This window comes from Rhinatrema bivittatum, chromosome 4 (genome assembly GCF_901001135.1).
Source record: "Rhinatrema bivittatum chromosome 4, aRhiBiv1.1, whole genome shotgun sequence".
NCBI lineage: Eukaryota > Metazoa > Chordata > Amphibia > Gymnophiona > Rhinatrematidae > Rhinatrema > Rhinatrema bivittatum.
In genome coordinates, this window is record NC_042618.1 from 65,682,908 (window position 1) to 65,695,682 (window position 12,775).

The 12,775-nt window shown below is 44.3% G+C and overlaps 1 protein-coding gene across 1 annotated transcript in view; it reads right to left on the reverse strand.

The window, feature by feature from the left end:
* Positions 1–892: 892 nt before the first annotated feature.
* The window catches only part of PELI2 (pellino E3 ubiquitin protein ligase family member 2), a 387,703-nt gene continuing 375,820 nt past the window's right edge, over positions 893–12,775 (reverse strand). Inside the window, exon 8 of the transcript XR_003856259.1 lies at positions 893–1,226. The gene's annotated coding sequence lies outside the window, so the exon portion shown is untranslated. The remainder of the gene's footprint in view (positions 1,227–12,775) is intronic.

Genomic DNA, 12,775 nt, shown 5'->3' on the forward strand with positions numbered 1-12,775 from the left:
TCTGCCCACTGGGAAAAAACTATATCATCGCAGACTGCAAACTTCTTGTTATCAAACTGGCCCTTGAAGAGTGGCACCATCTCTTGGAGGGAGCCAGACACATGGTGACATCTTTACCGATCATAAGAACCTAGAATATTTAGCGCATGCTCAATGCCTGAACCTACGCCAGGCTAGATGGTCCCTGTTTTTTGGTGGTTCGATTTTGACCTTCATTATCAGAACTGGTGGGTGGATGCCTTATCTAAGTCTTTCAATAGAAAAAGCTCCCAAGACCTGCCTCATCATGTTATTGACCTGACCAAGATCTCTATTGCTGCCGCCACCACCACCATACCTGTGGGGAAGACAGTCATTCTCCAACACCTGCAAGAATGAGTTCTTAGGTGGGCCCATGACTCTCCTTTGGCCAGACACTTGGTTATCCTGCACACTGCAGAACTCCTGACTCATTACTACTGGTGGACAGGCTGGAAACAGGACAAACAATAAGTGGACTCTTGCTTGCTGCGCATATAGGCCAAATGTCCCCAAACCAGACTGTGGAGCTTGCTACAACTGCTACCAGCCCCCGAAGAAACATGGACACATCTGGCCACCGACTTTGTGACCGACCTTCTCTCATCAGGGGGGTAACACCATGATTTGCATAATCGTGGACAGATTCTCCAAGATGGCCCATTTTGTCCCACTGCTATAACTCCCCTCGGCCCTGGAACTGGCTCACTTGTTTGTTCCAACCACAAAAAAAACAAAGTTTTTATAACATTTTATTTTTTACAAAGGTATACTAACACAGAATTTCAATAAAAACATATAAAAGGTTAATCACACAAAAGGATATCTGGATATTTATATATCATTCATACTCCCAAACATGCAACACCAATCACACAAAAACAATCACTCTTACACAATTCCTTAAAAAAACACCCAACATGTTTCGCTTCACAAAAAGCTTCTTTAGGGGACAATTCAATTTGTCATAAGATATCCCATCCAATTTTGCCCATGAATATATACAGACGTACATAGCTTTGAAGAAATCATGAACATATCAAGCTTTCAGGAGGAAGTTGTCTTTCATTGCGAAAAGAAGGATCTCATAAGAAGATCCAATTACAAAGTCCATCAACATGTTTAAAGCTTCCAGAAAAGATCCACATTCTTCTTATAGGGTTACATATAAGGGGGTTATATCCTTTTATCAATCAATCATTAAGAATCTGAAAAAAACAAAAAACAAACCAAAAGTGTTGCCAAACAACGTGGTGTCACACAAATACCATTTACGCAAATTCATGACGCTTAACACATATCACTTTTGAAACCAGCCGTCCTGTCCTGGCCATCAAGATCACCACCCAAGCCATTTTTATTGAAGAAAACACTCAATATGAAGTAGCAGAGATGCCAAGAGGATAAAGAAAACTTTTACATCTCCTTTCTTAGGATACGAGCAGAAAGAAAATGAATGGGAGATGCTGCTAACATCCAAGCTCCCCGATTGGTCCACAAATTTCATTAACAGTTCCCCTCCAAACCCAGGCCCAAAAAACTGGGGAGGGCCCCCCCCCCCCCCCCAGGCTCATGGCCCAAATGGTGGACTCATTGGCCACAGGTTCATGATCTAAGCACCAGATTCTCCCGGCCCCAAGCTGCAGCATTAGGACAAGACACTGCCATTGCACACCAATGAACAGATCCAGGCAACACATACGTTAGCCACGTGTGCAGGTACACGTAGAAATACATACCCTGTCACAAACACGCTGGAGGCGCCCCTCAATGATGTCATCCACCGGCCCCCCTTTGCCTTGGTAACAGGTCCTCAGAGTATCTTCCTCCTTAGTGCTAGTTGCTGCTCTTATTTGTCTCTGCTCCTATGGTGTCCTCCCTGTGTCCTTCTGTGCCTTCCCTGCCTCCTGCTCTCTTATCTGTTGTCTTGCTCTCCTGTCCATCCTGTTCATCTCCTATCTGCTCTTCTGGAGTTGAGCTCGGCCTGTACTTGGACTCCCTGGATTGCTGCCTGCACTTGGCTTGTACCTAGTACCTTCTCCTGCTACCTGCGTCAAACCTTGGCCTGGCTTCTGATTTTACCACCAGCCACCTGTCTTGACCCACAGACAGTACTTGGATTCCACTGTCTTCAGCCTGCCCTGGCCCTTCCTTGGAATGTGACTTGTGCTTCTCAGACTATCCCTGGGACCCACTTAAGCCCTGTCGGCTGTCAGACACCAAGGGCTCAACCTCCGGGGAAGACTGTTGGTATAGGTGAAGCTTCTGTCTGTCCCACCTTGGGGTACATTCACCTACTGCGGCACTTCCTACTGCGGCCCAAGGGTCCACGAAAACTAACATCCTCTGTCAACAAATTCCAGAGCTGAATTATGCGTTGAGTAAAACAAAAATTCTTATTAGTTTTAAATGTATTACCAAGTAACTTCATTGTGTTTCCCCCTAGTCTTTGTACTTTTTGAAAGAGTAAACAATTGATAACGTTTACTTGTTCCATTCCACTCATTTTATAAACCACTATATCTCCCCTCAGCCATCCCTTCTCCAAGCTAAAGAGTCCTAACCTCTTTAGCCTTTCCTCATAGGAGAATTGTTCCATCCCCTTTATCATTTTTGTCACCTTTCTCTTTCCTAATTCTGCTATATCTTTTTTGAGATGTGGTGAGCAGAACTGCACACAATGGGGTAGATTTTAAAAGGTGCGCACACATGTACGCCCGATTTTATAATATGCGTGCGCAGGCGAGCACATGTTATAAAATCAGGGGGGTCGGCGCACGCAAGGGGGTGCACAATTGTGCACCTTGCATGTGCCAAGCCACGCTGCCTTTCCCCGTTCCCTCCCAGGCCACTCCGAAATCAGAGTGGCCTGGGAGGGAACTTCCATTCCCCCTAACCTAAGCTTCCCACCCCTTCCCCTAACTTCCCCCCCCCCCAGCCCTGCTCTAACCCTCCCCAGTGGCCGTTGTGTCGGAGGCCTCTGGTCCTGCGCTTGCCCCGCCCCCAGACCGCCCCTTTTTGCAAGCCCAGGGGCCTTATGCACATCACTGGCCCTTTTTAAAATAGGCCCTGCACGTGTAAATCCTGAGGATTTACGCGTGAGGGCTTTTAAAATCTGGCCCACTACTCAAGTTGAGATTGAACCATGGAGCGATACAGAGACATTAAGATATAATCTGTTTTATTCTCCATTCCTTTTTCTAATCATCTATTTTCTTTCATGGCTGCTGCTGCACGTGGAGGAGAAGATTACAACATTATCAGTTATGACACTAGATCCTTTTCCTGAATGGTGACTCCTAATCTGGCACCTTGCATTGTGTAGTTATAATTTGGGCTACTCTTCCCTAAATGCATCACTTTGCATTTGTCCACATTAAACTTAATTTGCCATTTGCATGCCCAGTCTCCCAGTTTTGCAAGGTCCTCTTGCAATTTCTCACAATTCTCTTGTGATTTAACAACTTTGAATAATTTCGCATCATCAGCAGATTTGATCATCTCACTTGGTCCCATTTCCAGGACATTTAAAAATATAGGGTTAGATTTTAGAAGGGTGCGTGCAGGCGTACATGGGCAAGCGCTACCCGGCGTGCACCCATGTACACCCGATTTTATAACTTGCGCGTGGGCAAGGGGGTGCACAATTGTGTACCTTGCGAGTGCCGAGCCGCGCTGCCTTCCCCGTTCCCTTCCCCCTAGCCTGACCTTCCTCCTTCCCTTAACCTTGCCTCCCCCTAGCCCTACTCTAACCCCCCCGACCCTTGTCTTACCTTTTGCGCCTACCTCTGGGCAGGCGCAAGTTATGCACGCCGGCAGCCTGCCGGCACGCAATCCTCTGACACAGAGGCAATGGCCACTGTCTCAGAGGCCTCTGGCCCTGCCCTACCCCCTGCACCGCCCCTTTTTGCAAACCTCGGGACTTGCACACGTCCCGGGGCTTTACGTGCGTCGCCAAGCCTTTTTAAAATAGGCCCGGCGCGTAGGGTTTTTAAAATCCACCCCATATTGAAAAGCAGAACAGATCCCCGAGGTACTCCACTATTCACCTTTCTCCACTGGGAAAATTTACCATTTAGCCCTATTCTCTGTTTTCTATATTTTAACCAGTTGGTAATCCACAATAGTACACTGTCCCCTATCCCATGACATTTTATTTTCCTAAGATCTCTCTCATGAGGGACTTTATCAAATGCTTTTTGTAAATCAAGATACAGTATATCTTCTTTATCCACATGTTTATTTATGCCCTCAAAATAATTTTCACACATATATATATATATATATATATATATATATAATTTCTACTCAAGCTCTTTTACCTAATTTTTCTGTTAACTATATTTTTACACCTGTGTGATTTCGTAGGGTTGATTTAAAATAAAACATTATACTTTTCCCTAGAAATTAAGAAAAAGCATAGACTTGTTCACTAGACAATTAGTCTAAGCGCACATTTCTCAGAAGTCTGAAAACAATGTGGTCTGATAACAGTCTGAAATATACAGATAGGAAGTACCAGTAGAAAAAGGTTATATGGAACAAATTTCATTTTTAACAAAAATTATAGCAATACCACATTACTTTGAACTTATGGTTCTCAAAAACCTCTGCTGTGACATTGACAGAAAAAAAATAAAGAACATTTAGAAATGGGAACTGTATATCTGCAGAGCAAGAGACAGCTCTAGCAGACAATGTGTATGCGCACAGAATTATAGCCGTGTTACCCATGATCCATATCAGAAAAAGAAACTTTGCCAGCGGGGAGATTTAACAACCAGACAAAAGAGACTCATGACAAAAGAGACTCATGATGCCGAGACCACTGATGCCAGGTGGGGCTGGAACTCAGACAGAAGAGAGATAATAACCTGTGGGAACAGAAAAGATACTAATATTGGGGCAATTGTGGGTAGGATGAAAAAAACAGAACCAACTGTCATGATGCTGAGATGGTAAACAAAGAAAGAAATGTTCTATATAAGCAGCTAACGTGCAGGCAGAAAACTGAAGGAGCTCCAAAGGTGACTGTCAGGTCATTTGTCTCTCCTTCCCAGTACTCTGTCTTATTTTGCATACCAATAAATGCTTCTAACCTGACTGAGTACCAGGAGGCTGAATCAATACAGTGCGTTCAGACAGGCGCACTGTTTAACCCGTGGTTGGATGCAGGTTTTGGACATGCGTTCACAACCCCTTATTATACAAGGGGATTAGCGAGTCCAAAACGCACATCCAAGCCCCCCACGAAACTAATAGTGCTCATCACATGTAAAAGCATGTTGATGAGGCTATTAGCTATTCTCCTGAGATCCAAAGAAACATGTGCGCCGACCTGCACATTTTTATGCTGAAAATTAACACCTGAGTAGCCCAAAAAAGTGTACATAAAAGCTTGTTCATTGTAAGACATATGTTGTCATTGGTTACTACCTGTTGTAATGTAAACCGGAGTGATAAGTAACTCTGTTACCTGAACTTCGGTATAAAAAAAGTTATAAATAAAAATAAAAATAGTATCATGGCAGTACATTAAGTCGGAGGAACCAAAAGGTTTAAAAAAAAAATTTTTTTTTTTGAAAGTGTGCTGATGGTCAGGTTAGGAAAAAGGCTGCTCAAGTATCGAACGTCCATTTTCCTAACCCATGGCTGTGCACAGGTTAGGAAAAGGGACGCTCGTAAAATTGAGCGTCCGTTTTCCTAACCCACTGACAGCCACCTCTCCTGGGCGTCCTCTGCCAAGGAAGCGCTAGGGGCGCACATTTGTCCCTAGCGCCCTGATTTAAATATTCAATTGCACACCCAGGAGGGGGGGGGCCGGACGCACGTTAGGAAAGCTGTTTTCCGCGCTGATTTATTTCATCAGCCCTCAAAAGTCTGTATAAACAAGGGGATAAGCCCTGTAAGAAGCCTTCAGAACTTGTAAAATATTAAAATGGAGAATATTGGGCAAATTTCTCTCTAACAAACATTAAAAAGGAAAATTCTCCAAAGTTACCATAAACAAAATTTATTTTGAAAAGTTTGCAAACTAATTGCCCGATTCACTAAGGGGTAGATTTTCAAAGGGTTATGCGCATAACCCCCGAAAACCTACCCCAAATCCCGCCTGCGCGCGCCGAGCCTATCTTGCACAGGTTGCCAGCACGCGCAAAGCCCTGTAACGCGTGTAAGTCCTGGGGCTTTCCTGGAGGGGCGTGTCGTGGCTAGCGCATCACCGGGGACGTGTCACGGCCGGCACATCATCGGGGGTGTGGCCGCGGCCTCCGGACCAGCCCCCAGACCGGACTGGACCATGGCGTGCCGGCAGCCAGCCAGGCAGGCATAACTTGTGCAACAAAGGTAGAGGGGCGGTGGAAGGACAGATCCCTCCGAGGCCGCTCCGAAATCGGAGCAGCCTCGGAGGGAACGGAGGCAGGCTGCGTGGCTCGGCGCACGCAGGCTGCCAATTTTGGGCAGCCTTGCGTGCGCCGAGCCCGGATTTTAACGGCTACGTGCATATCTATTGAAATCCGGCGTACTTTTCTTTGCGCCTGTGCGCATAGTTTTATAAAATCTGTCCCCAGGGCTTTTCTCCCATTCTGTGTCTATGGGAAAACACTTTGATGAATCAGGCCCTAACAGTCTCATATACTAAGCATTTTTCCCTTAAACCCAGAATGGGAGAAAAGCCTTAATAAATCAGGCCCTAAAATTGTTATAACAAATAAATCTTTGTTTAGTAGAAAAGATATTAAAAGCAACAATAAATGTTAAAAGCAATGGCCATAGATTTATGTTTCAATAACGGATGAGATGCATCTTGCTAAAGGCCTCTTAATAAATGATTAATAGAAAGAATAAATATGCTGCAGCAATTGATATTACAGGGCTTTCTTTAAACAATGATTACAAAAGACATAATCGAGAGAGCTTAAGAACATAAGAAATTGCCATGCTGGGTCAGACCAAGGGTCCATCAAGCCCAGCATCCTGTTTCCAAAAGAGGCCAAACCAGGCCACAAGAACCTGGCAATTACCCAAACACCAAGAAGATCCCATGCTACTGATGCAATTAATATCAGTAGCTATTCCCTAAGTAAACTTGATTAATAGCCGTTAATGGACTTCTCCTCCAAGAACTTATCTGAACCTTTTTTGAACCCAGCTACACTAACTGCACTAACCACATCCTCTGGCAACAAATTCCAGAGCTTTATTGTGCGTTGAGTGAAAAAGAATTTTCTCCGATTAGTCTTAAATGTGCTACTTGCTAACTTCATGGAATGCCCCCTAGTCCTTCTATTATTCGAAAGTGTAAATAACCGAATCACATCTACTCGTGCAAGACCTCTCATGATCTTAAAGACCTCTATCATATCCCCCCTCAGCTGTCTCTTCTCCAAGCTGAACAGCCCTAACCTCTTCAGCCTCTCCTCATAGCTTAGATGCAACAAAACTTTAGATAGCTTATTTCAAAAACTGTTAAAGTATATCCTAGCATAAATTAATATAATTGAGTCTATATGACATCAGATTATATATATTTAAAAAAAATCAAAAGCAACACAAAGTATAATCCTTGATTCTTCCAGTTAATAATATGCAAACTGGAGGCACCAATTAATAATAGTAAAGATTATTATGGATGCCACCCAAGAGAAACTTGGCTTCACGAGACAAGAGAGAACTTTCTCCATTGCAGCTCCACAGTTCTGGAACTCCATACCTACAGAACTGAGGCTCGAGACAAATACTAAAACCTTCAGAGCCAGCTTAAGACCCAGTTGTTTAATTTGGCCTGTGCATGATTATGATGTCTTTAACAATTAATTTAAAGTTGATATGATGAGCAGTTTCCTTTAAAGTCGTTTTTCTTTAATTTATTTTGTCCTTGTACTATTGCAATTGTGTATGTTTTTATTGTAAATAGTCTAGAATCTTGTAGAATTTGGTGATTCATAAATTTTAATAAAAGCTTTATATTGGAACATCAATACTACGATCAGCTTCTTTATTGGTACTTGGAAGACCAGGATATACATAGCATCCAGGCCTTGGAGGTTAATCCTCCTTCCTGCCCCTCCCCCTCCCCCCCAATTTGGAACAGAGAGAAAGACCAGGACTTAGCCCTAGTACTGAATACAGGCCCTCATAAGCAGTTTTAAATTGTAATTATGCCAGCTTACATTTGGCAACTTATTAGTCAACTTATTAGTTGACAAGGTAAATCTTGGTCAACTAATGTTAACTATATTAAAATATTCCTTCCCCATTTGTATTTGTTCATGCCCTTCCACTAGGGATGTGCAGACCAAAAGTTTATGTTCATAAGTCCATAAGTCGAAAGGGGGTCCCATTTGCAGTCAATATGGACATATGGAGAATTCCATAAGTTGAGTCTATGTCCATACGTGCAAATAAAAATTTAAACCCCTCACCCGCCTTAATCCCGCCCCCCCCCCCCCCCCAAGACTTACCAAAACTCCCTGCTGGTCCAGCAGGGTCAGGACGCCATTCCTGAACTCCTTTGCAAGGAGCATGTGACGTCGGCGTCACGTCGGAGTGACGCGGCGTCACGTGATTCCCCTCGGGTTCTCTTCCGGACCCCTCGTTGGGCCCAAAAGGAACTTTTGGCCAGCTTGGAGGGGCCTCCTGACCCCCCCAAGCTGGCCAAAAGTGCCGTTTGGGTCCAACGAGGGGTCCGGGAGCGGAACCGCGATGGACCACGTGACGTCGGCGTCACGTCGGAGTGACGCGGACGTCACGTGATTCCCCACGCGTCCGCTCCCGGACCCTCACGGAACTTTTGGCCAGCTTGGGGAGTTTTGGTAAGTCTTGGGGGGGGGATTAAGGAGGGTGAGGGGTTTAAATTTTTATTTAGATCAACAATCGCGATTTCCAATGTATTCAACATAGCTATGTTGAATACGTTGGAAATCCGATCGTTTACGCCTCATCATTTTTTTAAGTTAAAAAAAAAAAAAATAAGTTGCGTTTTCCATTTAAGTTCAAAACGAATGCACACCCCTACCTTCCACTGAAACAGTGCTGTCTACTGAAAAGCTGGGGACTACTGAATGACTTTGTTACAACACAGGAGAAAAATGCTTTTCTTTTTTTTTTTTTTTTTTTTAGTTATAACATTGAAATTCCCAGGAAAAATAAAATAAAAACTGACAAAGAAGGTCCCTAATCATAATATAGTGAATCCCACAGAAACAGCAATAGTTTGGGTGGAGTGAAATTACTCTTGGCTGGAGCAAGAATAGACTGTTTCCTCATCAGAGAGATAAAAATTTTATATTCTTGTCGAATTGGAGTAAAATTTTATGGGTCCATGGGAGCCACCAGATGAGACAAAAGAAACCCAACTCCAGCTGTAAGAGCCGACTTTTATACCATTTCATATTCTGCTGCTGGTTCTGCTCTGGGGCACATTTTGTCACTGTGCGACAGTAAATTTGTTGTAGGTGACCTTTTGTTGATTCAGAATTGCCTGGTGCTGCTGTACTGCTTTCTCTGTCTCAGATCCCTTTTTATTCTTGTCTGTCTTCATTTTCTTAAGCAGGAAAAACAACCAGGTTACAAGGTTGGTTTTATTTTAAGCATTGTTTTGTTTTGTTTTTTTTTAAAACAAATAAACAAACAGGGAAGGACTAAGTTCCGCCATATTTCATTATGATCCATTTCAACTGAAAATAAACAACTTAATGTAACTTCGCCAGCTGTTGGAAAAGCAGCAACAGACAATGTTGTAGATTTGCTCAGACAGCATTTTTAAACAAATTATAACTTAATGTATTTTGGAGAGAAGATGGACTTGGTTTTAAAGATTTTAATTAAAAAATATCTATCTACAGAGATGCTGCGTTATTTCTGCCTGGCAATTTATCACTGCACAACATGAATTATTTATATAAAGGGCAATAAATATACGAAGCACTTGACTATAATTGCACTGAGGGGTTTCTGCCAGCATAGAGAGAACATCCAAACCAAAAGTCAAATGGTTTGTCAATGTCTCAGCATCTTAAAATGAAATTGCACCCTTATTCACTGCTATTCTATTTAGTTACTAGGACGCAGTGGATCTGATTGGAGGTCATAAAGTTTATAATGCAAATTCATGTTTAAACAGAATTGTTGGTTGAAAGATGGCAAAGATATCGTATGCACTCCTTTTCAAATGTCCATGAATGTGTATTTCATTATTTACAGTGGTCCAGAAAGAAGCCAAGAAAAAAAAAAGGCTCTTGAGGAATTTCAACCAGTTTATCCAGTATTTCACAGGTAAAAAGTTCTTTTCCAGAACCCACCCCCTGACTCAGTCCTAGCTGAACAAGTGTGCTCAAGACTTCTATGATTGATCTATTTACTGGGATCAACAGGGTGCTGGTGAGTTGCCAAGCCCAGTAAAGTGACTGGACCTTGGCTTCAATACAATACTAGTCTCAGTTCCTTCCCTTGAAGAAGAATGTTTCTCCTATCTGCAGTCCTCTCACACATTCCCTATCCATTACAAAGTTATGGGCTATTGTTGAAGTAACAAATAAGTAGGTATTTTGACTTTTGCACCTCAGTGGAACCACTGCATTGCAAGATTTGGCTGGTTCGTTTGGATTGTATCATTGGCCAGCACAGGAAAAGCAGCAGAAGGTATAATAATGCAGGTTTATTGAGGTGATTAAGACCTGCATATACTGCTCAGGTATATGGAAGGCGACCCGGCACGGATGAGCGGGCCACTGGGAATAACCGGGCGCCCACTGCATCTGTGGGGGCACCACCACCACCAGGCCCAGGCTTACCAGACACATGCAGAGGTGGGGATCCCTTCTCTCCACCTTCCACGAGCAACAACTGGCTACTTCTGTCGTGCTGGGGCGTTGCTTCCAAAGTCGCTCCCCCTGGTTGGTCCAGTGTCGGGGCACAGTGACATCATCAGAACGCGCCCGACACCGAGCTGTGCGATTGGCTTGGGGGGGGGGGGGTGACAATGACATCAGCCAAGGGGGAGGGACCAGTGGTTAACTTAAAACCCATCTACTCTCCTTTGTTCAACCTCTTCCTCCTTGACCCCGGCACAGCGCAATTCCCCACCCAACCAACCATAATATCATGGCCCATAGGTAGGTATTTGTATCCCTATGGTAGGCCCACCTAGTAACTCGAGGTGGGGATTAGGTAAGAGTGTAGGGGGTTAGGGGCCACTTTGACATTCTACTTGATACCTACGAACAGAACAGTGGTCTCTTGTGAAGATTTGCTGGCCTTCGGAGTGAGGAAACTCACTCCAAGATGAAATTTGGGCAAGGTTCTCTCAACCTAGCTTACATCAAGCTAGGTTGAGAGAACATTACATCAAGCTAGGTTGAGAGAACATTGCCCAAATCTCATCTTGGAGTGAGTTTCCTCACTCCGAAGGCCAGCAAATCTTCATGAGACCACTGTTCTGTTCGTAGGTATCACGTAGAATGTCAAAGTGGCCCCTAACCCCCTACACTCTTACCTAATCCCCACCTCGAGTTACTAGGTGGGCCTACCATAGGGATACAAATACCTACCTATGGGCCATGATATTATGGTGTCTCTCTCTCTCTCTCTCTCTCTTCAGCTGAAATCGGACTTACGGGAGACATCGCAAATGGCGATGAAACGTTACCGCACGGTCACAGCTGCTATCGCACAGCCTAACGCAATCGAAAGAGGTGTAGTTAAAATCTGCGTTATGGCTGTGCGATAGCTCTTCGCAGGCAGGCTAACCCAGCCCACTCTCCACCCCTAACTCCTCCTATTTTCGGAATTTGCATCGCACCATATGATATGGTGCGATCGCATGCGGTAAACACGTTTTCGCATGCGGTAAGGGCCTATCGCATGCATTAACGGGGCTTTTCACATGCGATAAGCCCTTAACGCATGCGAAAATGCCTTATTGCATTTTGAAAAATGACCCCCCTTGATTGTTCATTGTTATTCTGTTGCAGCAGCAGCGACTGAGTCCTGGAAAGATTATTGTAACACTGAGGGCTGTAAACAAAGCAGGGAGATGCCATTAAGGAAGACAGGGGCCTTGGGGCCACCACTCGACAATTGGCCACTAATGATGAATATTAGGGATGTGAATCGGGCTTCGGACGATTGAAAATATCGTCGATATTTTCAAAATAGTCAGAAATCGGGGGCTCCCCCAAAACGATAGGAAAACCCCATGATATTGATTGGGGGGGTTCTCTTATCGTTTGGGGGGAGGGCAGGAAAAACGGCACATAAAAATAACCCCTAAACCCACCCTGACCCTTTAAAACTAATCCCTTTGCTTCCCCCACACTCCCGACCCCCCCAAAAAACATTTTACAGGTACCTGGTGGTCCAGTGGGGGTCCCGGGAGCGATCTCCCACTCTCGGGCCGTCGGCTGCCACTAATCAAATTGGCGCCAATGGCCTTTGCCCTTACCATGTGACAGGGTATCTGTGCCATTGGCCAGCCCCTGTCACATGGAGGGAGCACTGGATGGCCGGTGCCATCTTTAAAAATGGCAAATCAGACCCAGCAAGCTACAAATTAGTCTCCAACCTCCCATTCTTAGCAAAAATTATCGAAAAAACAGTCAATCAACTTACAGAACACCTTGACGACCATAATATTCTCCAGCCAACACAACATGGCTTCAGAAAATTCTTCAGCACCGAAACCCTCCTCCTCGCCCTCACCGATACCATCCTCAGAGGTCACGACAGAGGCAAATCGTTCCTCCTGATACTTCTTGAC